General features: G+C 38.3%; 1 protein-coding gene across 3 annotated transcripts in view; it reads right to left on the minus strand.

The window, feature by feature from the left end:
• Positions 1 to 12,387, minus strand: part of BTBD9 (BTB domain containing 9) — a 402,401-nt gene that overhangs the window by 326,859 nt on the left and 63,155 nt on the right. The gene's annotated exons all lie outside the window — the stretch shown is intronic.

Genomic DNA, 12,387 nt, shown 5'->3' on the forward strand with positions numbered 1-12,387 from the left:
ACCTTGGTGCCACCTGTGACTCCTTTCTTCTCCCATGCCATATATTCCAGCCAATGCCGTATCTCTCAGCCAATGCCATTAGCTCTCCCTTCAAAATACACCAGAACCTCAAGCATTTTTCCCTCACTTCACGGCTTCTACTCTGATCCAAGAGACTGCCACCATCTTTTGCCTACGTTCTGTTTTCTATCCTCATGCCTCTTCAGCCTACACCCAACCCAGCAGTTAGATCAATCAGATCACATGACTGATTGCTTAGCTCACTACCCTCCAATGGCTCCCCCATCTCACTTCACCAAGCCCAAACAATCGAATCCCATATACTACTTTCCATTCTGCTACAGTTCGAGTGGCCTCTTTCCCATCTGTGGAGCACACCAGGCATGTCCCCACGTCAGAGTCAGTTACCATTCCTTCAGCCAGGAGCACTCCAGCCACACTGGTTTGTTCCCTAATCTTCTTCAGGTCATTACTTAGATGTCACCTGTATAATGAGGGCTCGCCTGTTTGAAGTTGCAAATCCCACCCCATAAATACCTTAGTCCCTCTTCCCTGCTTTATTTATTTTGTTTATTGTCTGTCTCTCCCCATTAGAACATAATCTCCATTAAGATAGACATTTTTGTGCAATCTGCACTTTGCTGAATCCCTAACGCTTACAATGCTCAGGTTGTTCAAACTAGTCTGGAAAAGTTTCAAAGAGAAGGGCAATGCTCCAGCATCAGTCAGGTGGGATGAAGTTCTCTTGCTTTCAGAGGACAGGTGTCCAGTAAATATTTGCTAAATGAATGAATAACGATGCTGCCAACATATAGTTTAAGAACAGTTCCCTCGACCTAAACTCAAACTGGGGCTCTGTAACAACCTAGAGGGGTGGGATGAGGAGGGAGATGGGAGGGAGGTTCAAAAGGGACAGTACATATGGATTGGTTGCATATGTTGATTGGTTGATTCATGTTGATGGCTGGCAGAAACCAACAAAATTCTGTAAAGCAATTATCCTTCAATTAAAAAATAAGTAATTTTTTTAAAAAAAGAATAGTTCCCTTGATCTAGATAGAGGTGAAATCTTCTACTCCATGGCAGGAACATGGAGTGTTAATGTATAAAAATTATTCAAGTTTTTAATAGGATCTGAAGATTAGCAGAAGTTCTCTATCTAAGACAGGGAGAAGAACTTGGAAATTCTAAGGGAAAATCCTGGAGGAGAAGACAGCCAACCAGACTGGGCTCCTAGAGATAGAAGTGACCAAGAGGAAATACAGATAGCAGCCCTGTGAAAAAGAGACTCTAGAAACTCACCTGTGCCTCTCACTCCTCACTCCTACACCCTACTTGGCCACATGATTCCTTCTAATCTTCACCCACCCCCATCTCCCAAAAGGTCAAAGCTCTCCATTAAATGTTCTCCAGGACTGTGTACCTTTTTTACATAGCACTTATCACAGTTAGAATTCTACATCAATTTGTATGCCTGCTTGATTACCTGGCACCCCTACTGGTCTATGCGTGCACTCTGTGGCTCAGTTGTGTCCGACTCTTTGCAACCCCATGAACTACAGCCTGCCAGGCTCCTCTGTCCATGGAGTTTTCTAGGCAAGTGGGTTGCCACTTCCTTCTCCGGGGGATCTTCGGCCCATGAAAACAGGAACCTGTCTATTTTTCACTCATCTCTGACTACCCAGTGCCTGGCACAGTGCCTGGCTCATTAAATATTTGTCAGTGAATGAGTGAAAAATAATGTCTAATACAGATTTTTTAAGGCATTGATAATGGGATAGATAATGTTAAGCCCTTCCTTCTCTCTCCCAGAAAGTCCACATTAGTCTCTAAAGCTCCTGTTGGAAAGGACTCCTCTGGAGGAACTGGAAGCTGTCTTGAGTTTCATATCTGGGACACCATGATATAACACAAAATTAGTACATAAGAAGAAAAGAAATGAGAGGCAGAGGAGCTATAAAGAGTTTAGTCCTGGGACTCAGATTTCCCATATAGCACAGAAGTTTTGGACTCTTCAAGACCATGGAACTGGGGGGTTGAGCACTCTTACTCTTACTTCAAGAACCGGAAGAAACTTCAAAAGACCTCTGGATTATACATATGTAAACTTGAAGGGTCACTTAAAGAGATCTAGGCAGGAAGACTATCACCCATGAGCTTCATTGGAAAGAACGAAAAAAAAAAAAAAGCAAAACTTAATAGAAGTTTAAACGGCCAATTTTAGGGACTTTCCTGGTGATCCAGTGGCTAAGACTCTGTGCTTCCAATGCACAGCACCTGGGTTTGATCCCTGGTCAGGGAACATATCCCACATGCCACAACTAAAAGTTCACATGCTGCAACTAAGACCCAGTGCAGCCAAATAAATAAATAAATATTTAAGAATAAACAAATAGTGATTTTTTAAAAATTGTGTTTAAGAATATTTCATACCCTTATAAATACTGTAAACTTACTACAAAGGAAACTTGCTTCAAATTCTGATCTTGCAGGATTATTAAAATACATTATCATAATAAAGGTTACATGACTGTTCATAAATCTCATTTAGTCATCAGACTAAATTATCCCAAGAATCAATCAATTAATTAATGAGCTAAGTCAACAAACAGTCACTGAATGCCAGCTCTGGGCCAGGCACTGGACCAGGAATGAGAAACCATCAATTATTCAGTCTGCTAAATGTAATTCCAACCAGATAATATATTCCTGTAATTTTATATTACATACAACATTGTAGTTACAGATAACTTCAACACATTTTCTGAAGCATTACTATATATGTGACATAATACAAGCTATATGTGGGAGAAAAGGCGGCTAAATTCTGCCCTGAAGGAGCCAGTCCTTCAATACATAATTTTTTTAATTTTCTAAATAACTTGATCTAAGAGAGTTACACTTATAAGCTAATTGGATGGAGGTTAAGAAGAAGAAAAAATGAAAAGAATATATCAATGTACCTACCTGTTTTCTCTTTATAACAGATGGTATAGTTTGATGAAAATACATTCTTAATCATACTAATAAAAAGAAACCATATGGTATTGAACCTTTGCAGCTCTAAGAAGGTGAATCTCAGAGTAAAATCCTTGGACAAATATGAATTGAGATTTATGGTTGGCATGATATATGAGCTACATGATTTGCCATAAAAAGGAGGAGAAGGAGCCAGTCACACGTCAGACATTTCATGAAAAGCAATTTCACAACTATTAAGAGATTCATGAGGTGTCTCTCACACAGGTACCATAGACAACTCCACAAATCCTGCAATGTTTTGTCCCCAGATCAAGTAACTTATCTAAACCACACAAATGACTAATTCAACCCCTCTTCAAAGGGAAGAAATTTCCCAATAAAGGAAAAATAAATTGAAATGCCAGCTACTTTAAATCAAGCACTTAACTAACATGTTGCTACTTAAATTGCACAGATAAATATTCTGGCCTAAGTTCAAGGGAAGCAGGAATGTAAATGGGGGTCACGGTGAATGAGCTCTATTTGGAGAATGGCTGTAAGGTATCATTACTTTATAGGTCTCATAAAAAACCAACCTTCTGATTCTGCTTAGAAAAGGGTCTGCACGTTCTTAGAGGTTACCAGAAAACCAACTATGCATTATAATTTAAACTAATATATGTTGTTTACATGTTTCAGAACCCAGAAAATACTTAATTCTCTGACACTAACACTACCTTGGGGTATTCCACAGACTCCAAGATTTAAAAAAACACCAAGAAGGAACATCATCTCCAGAAATAATGGGCATCCAGAACCTTGGCTATGGTGAAAGCAGCCAGAGGGGACATTAGATTCCACTCTGGCTGTTGCAGCTGAGACTGCCAAGTCTACCAGTGGGCCAAATTAAGGCTGGTAAAGTTATTACAAGCACGTTTTCCTTTTCAAATGGATTAGGAAGCTGCAAAATGTATTCATCTTCAAATCTGAGGAACATTAAAGCTATGGGCAATGTTACTGAACAGAAAAAAAAAAGAAAGACTTCAAAAACAATACTACTGCATTGTAGTATTTACATACTCAACCATCCCCAACTGTAAGTTTTTATTTATGTAATGCTTTTCGATTCAATGAGTGACCTGAAATCCTTTCTCCAAGATAGAACTGTAATATGCTTGTTGGCCATTCTGCTAGAAGAGTTCTGCTTCTTTAAATTACTGGTTAAAAGACAATATTACTCAGGATGAGTCAACCCCACAGCTAACTCACCACAACAGTTTTTGCTACTGTTGCTCACTAACAGCATAACTGAGAGAGGAACAACATACAAATACATAAAGTAAATAACCATTACAGAAGGGTCTCATTATGTGAGGACAACAACTATCTGAAAAGGATTGTTCATCTATTCACTTACAATAGGGCCCAAAGTCTCATAGTGAATGTGGGGGGGGGGGAAATGTTTTAAGGTAAAAAATTGAAATATCAAATATTAGTGTATTTTATCTTCAATTTAATAAAATTTGAATAATAAATGCAACTATTGTACTAACCAAAGTAGTAGCAGCAGCAGCAGATGAGCAATACTGATCTGACATCGGATATACTATTTACCTAATTAAAACTAGCACAATTACAGTGAGAGATATTCTTCCAAAAATACCTGGACATCATCAAATTTCCTCTAATTTTTAATAATCAGATCATTCTTTTGAAATAACACGTCATTATTCTGGTGGATTTTCTCTGCCTCAGTTGTTCACTGGCTAATGCTGTCAGAATTGCATTGCCACTGGCTCCTCCTGCAAGTTTGGCAATAGTTCTTCAACATCACTTTTCTTGGTTTCATTAAATTTTTATATCCAGAATTTTTGCAAAATCTGCCATTGACTTTGCAGTTGAATACAATAATTTTACTTCTTTCCAACAATCAGGGACACATTATAACTAACAGGATGGGCAAGGGATAGTATTTATCCAGGATGAGTGTTTGAGTGGGAACTAAATTTGTGGACAATTAATCAGCAAATATTTTTACATTATGGTAACTTCTGTTTCCCTATGCAATCTTTGTGACTACACAGCATGAAATAAAAAATATTCAGATAACAAGGGCATCCCATATATGAAGGGCCACGGCCATCAAAGAAATGTCTTTGGGAACTAGAAACGTTTCTCAGGGGACTAGAAGCACATCCCAGAAGCACATCCTAACATTGTAATATTGCCTGTCTGCATACCCTGTAATCACAGTATAAACAGACTGGATAAAATGATACCAGGATGCATCTCACTCTCTGGAAAAAAAGTTTAATCTGACACCATTCACTAACCATAGAAGCAAAATTAAAATCTTGACTTATCAATATAAGCATCCAAATGCATATCTGGCAGCTGCCAGAATCTAGATCTACTGAGGGTACTAAGTGTTTTTATAAGATTAAAAAATATGTAATATATGAATATTTTCCTTATCCTATAAAGTGTATGTGTATGTGTTTTTATCACCCTTCAGTAAGAGCTATTTTTTCAGAATCCTGAAGTCCAGAATAAAACAATTTTTAAATATCTTTGAAACCTCACAAAAAAATAAAGATAATACCACAAGATGATAAGCAGAGATGGAAAAGACAGCACTGTGTGTTTTAAAAAAAGCACAAAACTTTAGAGTCAAACAGACTTGGACTTCAATCCCAGATATTGTGTAATTGTAAGTTCATTACGCTCTCCAAGTCTCACTTTCCTCATTTGTTGAATACAATAGCTAGGCAATAAATGCTTAGCTTCCAGATAAGACCAAATGAAATATTTAAAAGTGTGTGGAAAACTGTGGGTATTACCTGTGCTGTAAACCATATCTAAGCTAATAAACAATAACTTCCCTTCTTTTTCTAGGCATTTGACAGCATGACAGTATATTGCCTCCAAAAAGTCTCTGATGAGGCTCTAGCTGTCTACAAAGACAAGGTTAAGATATCATCACGTGGACTTTGTCAGAAACACTTGCTAAAGGCAGTATGATAAATAAGGCTTCTAAGAAACAGTGAGGTCCCAGCCCCAAGCACATATCTGCTAAGCCTTACAAAGAGGGAAGACGTTATTTAGATACATGAATGGGTTTTTTCTCAGTGACATTATGTGATATGATATAGCTGTCTTTAAAGCTAGACATACCGAGCTAGAATTCTAGGCCTTTCTGGTTTTGAGATCTTTGGAAAAGCACTTAACCTTTCTGAGGCTCTGTAAAATGAGAATAATCAAACTTATCTCCAAGAGATGTTTTAAGAATTTAATTTTGTTCTTTAAGTTGTTTAAGGACATAAAATAATTTATGTAAAAGCACTCAGTACTCAGAAGGTGGCCATCTGATTGCCAACACTTCTCGGATAATGTCATATTAAAAATAAGACATCTACAATTTGTATTAAAAAAAAAAAAGAAAACAAAACTACAAACCTCCAAAGATCAATATGTAAGTCAGAGTCCTTCAGACTCAGATTCTGCAGGGTATATTTTGTTATGATAGCCATAAAACACATTCCTAAGATCTGTTCCTAAGATGTCACATCTACTGATCATGTCTTCTCTAAGATGACAACACAAATAACAAACTGATAAAAACCAATGGGATAACAGTCAAATAATGAGTACTATCTAATGACAAGGTTCAAAATAATCTCTCAATTGACCAAGCCATAGAAAAGTTTGCAAAAAAACACACCATCTTTCTAGGTATGATGTGGGCAATGGCAAGAGGAACCATCTGAGTCATATTCTCAGCTTCAATTAAACCTACTGATTTTTCTTAGTTTGCTTTCTTTCCAGATTCCGGGCACACACAGAGGTTTACATAAGTTTTATATTTAAAGATAAGCCTCAGGATCTGTTTTCAACAGACATAAGAAAACTAGAAAATAGCTATATCTCGTTCATAGTTAACAGTCACGGCAAAAGAGGGATAGTGTGTGTGTGTGTGTGTGTGTGCGCGCGCATGGATGTGCAAAAGAGGGATAGTGTGTGTGTGTGTGTGTGTGTGTGTGTGTATGCGCGTGCATGGATGTGTGCCCACTCACATGCTCAGTCACATCCAGCTCTCTTCAACCCCACAAACTACAGACCACCAGCCAGTGGTGGTCAAGGCAGTGTGGTCAACATAAGACAAAAATAGAAAATGGTACCTGGATGTGGGCAATTATTACTAGTGTCCCAGGGGTAATTACCTCTAGTCTTTTTTGGGGGGTCTTTGCAAATCCTCTCCACTTTCCTGCCCCTCCCACCTTCCAATGTGCTGGACTAGCCAAACTCCCACCTACTCCTCAACTACTTACTTCTCTGAACCTAAGAAACTGAACTGCATCAGAGAAAACCACACAACAAGGCAGATGGAATCATGCTGCCCAATCTCAAATAAGCAGTCAACCAGACCTCGCATGACACAGTATTTCCCTATAAAGCTTATTCTCCCACCGCTGCAACACCTAGTTCCTACCTTTCTCCACTCTATTCAGACTCCCAACTTCCTTCTCACTCTCAGCTGATGCCTCTGTTCCATTCATCCTAAAGAAAACAAGCCACCACACCAGCACTCACAGTATGAAAACAGATTAGTCTTTTTCTTTCCTCCCATCACACATAATTAAGGTGTCCCATTTCATAGACTATCTTTTTCTCTGCCTCTTCAATTTCTCTCTCCTGGAGTCTTTTATTCAACATTTAAACAAGCTTTAGCACCTCTCATTCTTAAAAACACACCATCCTGTATCTTTATATACTTTCCCAGCAAAGTTTCTTAAGTTACTCAATTTTCTTTCTCCATTTCCTCATCTCCTGGAGTTCTTCTTTAAAAAGTTCAATCCTCAATCCTCTTTTTAATATTAAAAAAATGGCATTACAGCAAGTATAACAAAAGATAAACAAAAATTGAATAGTATCTTTCTACTTTCCTTACTCCATCTTCATTTTCCTTGAATAATCAATATTAAAGTTTGATGTGCATCCTTCCATACCATTCTCTATACTCATACAAATCCATATAAACATTTATATTATATATTTATATATCTATGTATATATGGTAGTTTACTGACAAAAAAAGCATTATCCGAGTCATGTTTTCATCTAACAATTTTTATGGAATCCTTCTAGGATAATTCATAGAAGGATTTTAATTTCTAATTTTACTGAACTCCCCTTTTGATGGGCATTTTGGTAGTTTACAACTTTTTAAATTTACAAACAACCCTGCACTAAGTATCCTTATGTACATCCTTCCTTTGAATAAATTTTACCAAAAAGATGATTGCTGCCAGAACACGTATATGCATTTTCAATTTTACTATAAATTACAATTCTAATCTGGTTTCTGCCCCTACTGCATCATATTATGTCAGTAAAACCGCTGTCTCTAAGGTAAACAGTGCACTCTATGCTGCCAAGGCCAATCGATACTTTCCATTCCTCATCCACTTGGTCTTGCAGCAACATCTGGCATTACTGACCTGTCCCCTCCTTGAAATCACACTTTCCTGCTTGTCCTTCTCTTGCTGGCTGCTCCTTCCCCATTTACTTCGCTGATTTCTACTTGATCAAATTCAAGAGAACCTCAGACTCAGTTCGAGGTCCTCTTTTCTTCTCCTTCTTCATACAATTACATTCTATCTCATTTGAATCTAACCAACTCCACCCACAACTTCAAATACCATCTTCTAAGACAATGCTCATGTTTCTATTTCCAATCTAGACCTCCTTTTTAGTTCCAAGCCTGTATCTATACATCATTCCTTGGAAGTCTCACAAGCTGAAGAACACATCTTAAATTCATCCACTTCTAATTCTCCTGGCACCATCCTTATACAAGTAACCACCTTACCTCCTGAACTATAACAAAGGCCTCCTACTCATCTCCCTGCCTTTATTACCATCCACCTTAACCCAGAGATCAACCTCTTTAACAAGGTCCTCCAGGCCTAAACAATCTAGTCATTACCCACCTTCCCCTCTACCTCACCACTGCTCTTCGGCCATACGAACTTCATTTCCTTATTCAGAACAAGGTATTTATCTCCTCAAGGGTTTCCTATTTGTCTCTGCTCCAATTAATTTTCCCTCATTCCCCTCTCGCCTTTATCTGATTAATTCCTAGTCATAGCTCAGGTCTTTACTTAAACATCACCTCCCTAAAAAATCTTCCCTAACTTGTCCAGTTGAAACTGTATTCTTCTGCTTTGGCACTAATGCTCACTTGCATTTTTCTTTTTTGCATTTTTTAAATATTATAACCTATGAGTCTTCCTTTACCTGTAATTATTTTGTTTAATATCTGACTCTCCTATTATGCTTTTAAACTCCATAAGGGAAGAGGACATGTGCTTAAAGCTTTCCACTGTAGTTCCAGTACCTAGCACATTGCCTGTCATATAGCAGGCACTTGGTAAGTATTTTTTGAATAAATAAAGAAAAAGTATTTTTATTTCATTTGGAGAGATCAAAGAAGATTTCCTGGAGGAAACAGCACTTTAGAAAGGGACAAAATAGTAGGACAGATGAAAGGAAGCACATTTCATAAAGAAGAAATTGTTTGCAACAAAATGTTTGGTACTAGTTAGTGATTTTTTAATTCAAAAATCCAAAACAATCCTGGAACTAAGTGTAAAATAAAAATCTCACGACATGAAAGCAAAGTAGATGAAATAGCAGAGTGTCACCATTTACTTAAGTAACAATTCTGTAAGCAGTTTAAACTGGCTCTTTCACAACTTCTCTCCACTAATGCCATCCCACGTCCCAGCCATCTAGCTTCTAAACTTTGTGACTCAATTTCTTGTTTTCCCTCTCTGTATCCAATCAGGCATCAATATGACTGTTTTTCCTTTTAAATGTCTTTCACAGTGATTCTTTTTCTCCATTTCAACCAAAAACAACCTAATTCAAGCCCTCTTCACAAATAAAATTACTACAACCTTCTCTTAAATCAGGGTTTCTCACCCTTGGCACTACTGACATTTTCAGCTGGATAACTCTTTGCTTTAGGAGCCGTTTTGTACATTGTAGGATGTTTAGCAGCATCCTTGACTTTATCCTGGGCTTCTCTGGTGGCTCAGATGGTAAAGAATCTGCCTGCAATGCAGGAAACCCAGGTTTGATCCCTGGGTTGGGAAGATCACCTGGGGAGGGGAATGACAACACGCTCCAGTATTCTTGCCTAGAGAATCCCATGGACAGAGGACCCTGACAGGCTACTGATGCCAGCAGCAGCTCAGTAATGTCTGACTCTTTGAGACCCTATGAACCATAGCCCGCCAGGTTCCTCTGTCCATGGGATTTTCCAGGCAAGAATACTGGTCAGTAAGTCAGCTCAGTCGCTCAGTTGTGTCCAACTCTTTTCGACCCCATGGGCTGCATGCAGCACGCCAGGTTTCCCTGTCCATCACCAACCCTCAGAGCTTGCCCCAACTCACATCCATCGAGCTGGTGATGCCATCCAACCATCTTGTCCTCTGTCGTCCCGTTCTCCTCCTGCCCTCAATCTTGCCCAGCATCAGGCTCTTTTCCAATGAGTCAGTTCTTTGCATCAGGTGGCCAAAATATTGGAGCTTCAGCTTCAGCATCAGTCCTACCAATGAATATTCAGGACTGATTTTCTTTAAGATGGACTGGTTTGATCTCCTTGCAGTCCAAGGGATTCTCAAGAGTCTTCTGCAACACCACAGTTCAAAAGCATCAATTCTTCAGTGCTCAGCTTTCTTTATGGTCCAACTCTCACATCCATACATGACTACTGGAAAAACCATAGCTTTGACTAGACAGACCTTTGTTGGCAAAGTGATGTCTCTGCTGTTTATTTAATATGCTGTCTAGGTTGGTCATAGCTTTTCTTCCAAGGAGCAAGTGTCTTTTAATTTCATGGCTGTCATTACCATCTGCAGTGATTGTGGAGCCCAAGAAAATAAAATCTGTCACTGTTTCCATTTTTCTTCCAGAAAAATGTCTCCAGACAACACCAAATGTCCTCTGAGGAGCAAAATCACCCCTGACTGAGAACCACTTTCTGAGATGATCTCATGAGAAAAATCCTCTAAAAGTACTCAATCAAAACTCAACTCATGGGACTTTCTTGGTGGCAGAATGGTTAAGAATCTGCCTGCCAATACAGGGGACACAGGCTCAATCCCTGGTCCAGGAAGATTCCACATGCCTCAGAGCAAGTAAGCCCATGCTCCACAACTACTGAGCCTGCATGCCTAGAGCCTGTGCTCGGCAACAAGAGAAGCCACCATAATGAGAAGCCCGTGCATCACAACAAAGAGTAGACCCTGCTCATCACAGCCAGAGAAAAAAAATTAATAAAACTCATCCTTTCAGGCTTCCCTGTGGCTCAGATGATAAAGTGTCTGCTTGCAATGCAGGAGACCCAGGTTCGATCCCTGGGTCGGGAAGATCCCCTGGAGAAGGAAATGGCAACCACTCCAGTACTCTTGCCTGAAAAACTCCATGGACTGTTGCCTGAGGAGCCTGGTAGGTGACAGTCCATGGAGTTGCAAAGAGTCAGACATGACTGAGCAACTTCACTTTCACTTTCAGATCAACTCAAATCTCATCTTTTCTATGAAAATATATATGCTTGTCAAACAGATGCACAGTTGTTTAATTTTATAAATCATCAAAAATCTGCACCATAAAATAAATATGAGACTATCATTTACTTATCAGTTTGATAAAAAAAACTTAAAATAATAATACTCATTGTTGACAAAGATGTAGGGAAACAGGTACTATCAAACTACTGGTCAGAATAAACTGGTATAATGCTTTGTATGGCATTTACCAGTATGTGTCATATTTTAAGATGGTAATATCTTCTGACTCTGCTTATGTGAAGAGATAATCAAATATGCATGCAGAGACTATATTATTCTATAACAGTAAAACCAAAAAAATTCTTATAGTCCCTCAATAGTGGACTAGTTAGATAAACAATAGCATATTTAGAATACTGTGCTATTGTTAAAAAGAATAAAGCAGATACTTATGTCCTGACATGGAACAATAGCCACAATAAATATGTGCAAGATTTCAAAATAATATGTGCTACATGATACCATTTTTATAAATAACATGTTTATGTATGGTTACACACAGAAGAAAGACTAGATGAATACATGTCAAAATACGAACAAAATTTCTGTAGTCCAATCACGTCTTAGATGTATAACAGGAACTGTTAAATTATCTTTAAAAATCTCCTGGAAAAGTCCAGTTTGTGAAGCTTTTACTTTAAATTTTTCAGTTTACTTAAAGCAGGCCTATACATTTATTTACTACCTTTATTACAGGCAAATGTCCTGAGGTAGAATATTCTGTTCTGAGCCATATTTTTGCCCTAGAGAAATCAATGGTAAAAAGGAAGTTTACAGAGAAAAATATATT

The sequence above is a fragment of the Cervus canadensis genome, chromosome 28 (genome assembly GCF_019320065.1).
Source record: "Cervus canadensis isolate Bull #8, Minnesota chromosome 28, ASM1932006v1, whole genome shotgun sequence".
Taxonomy (NCBI): domain Eukaryota; kingdom Metazoa; phylum Chordata; class Mammalia; order Artiodactyla; family Cervidae; genus Cervus; species Cervus canadensis.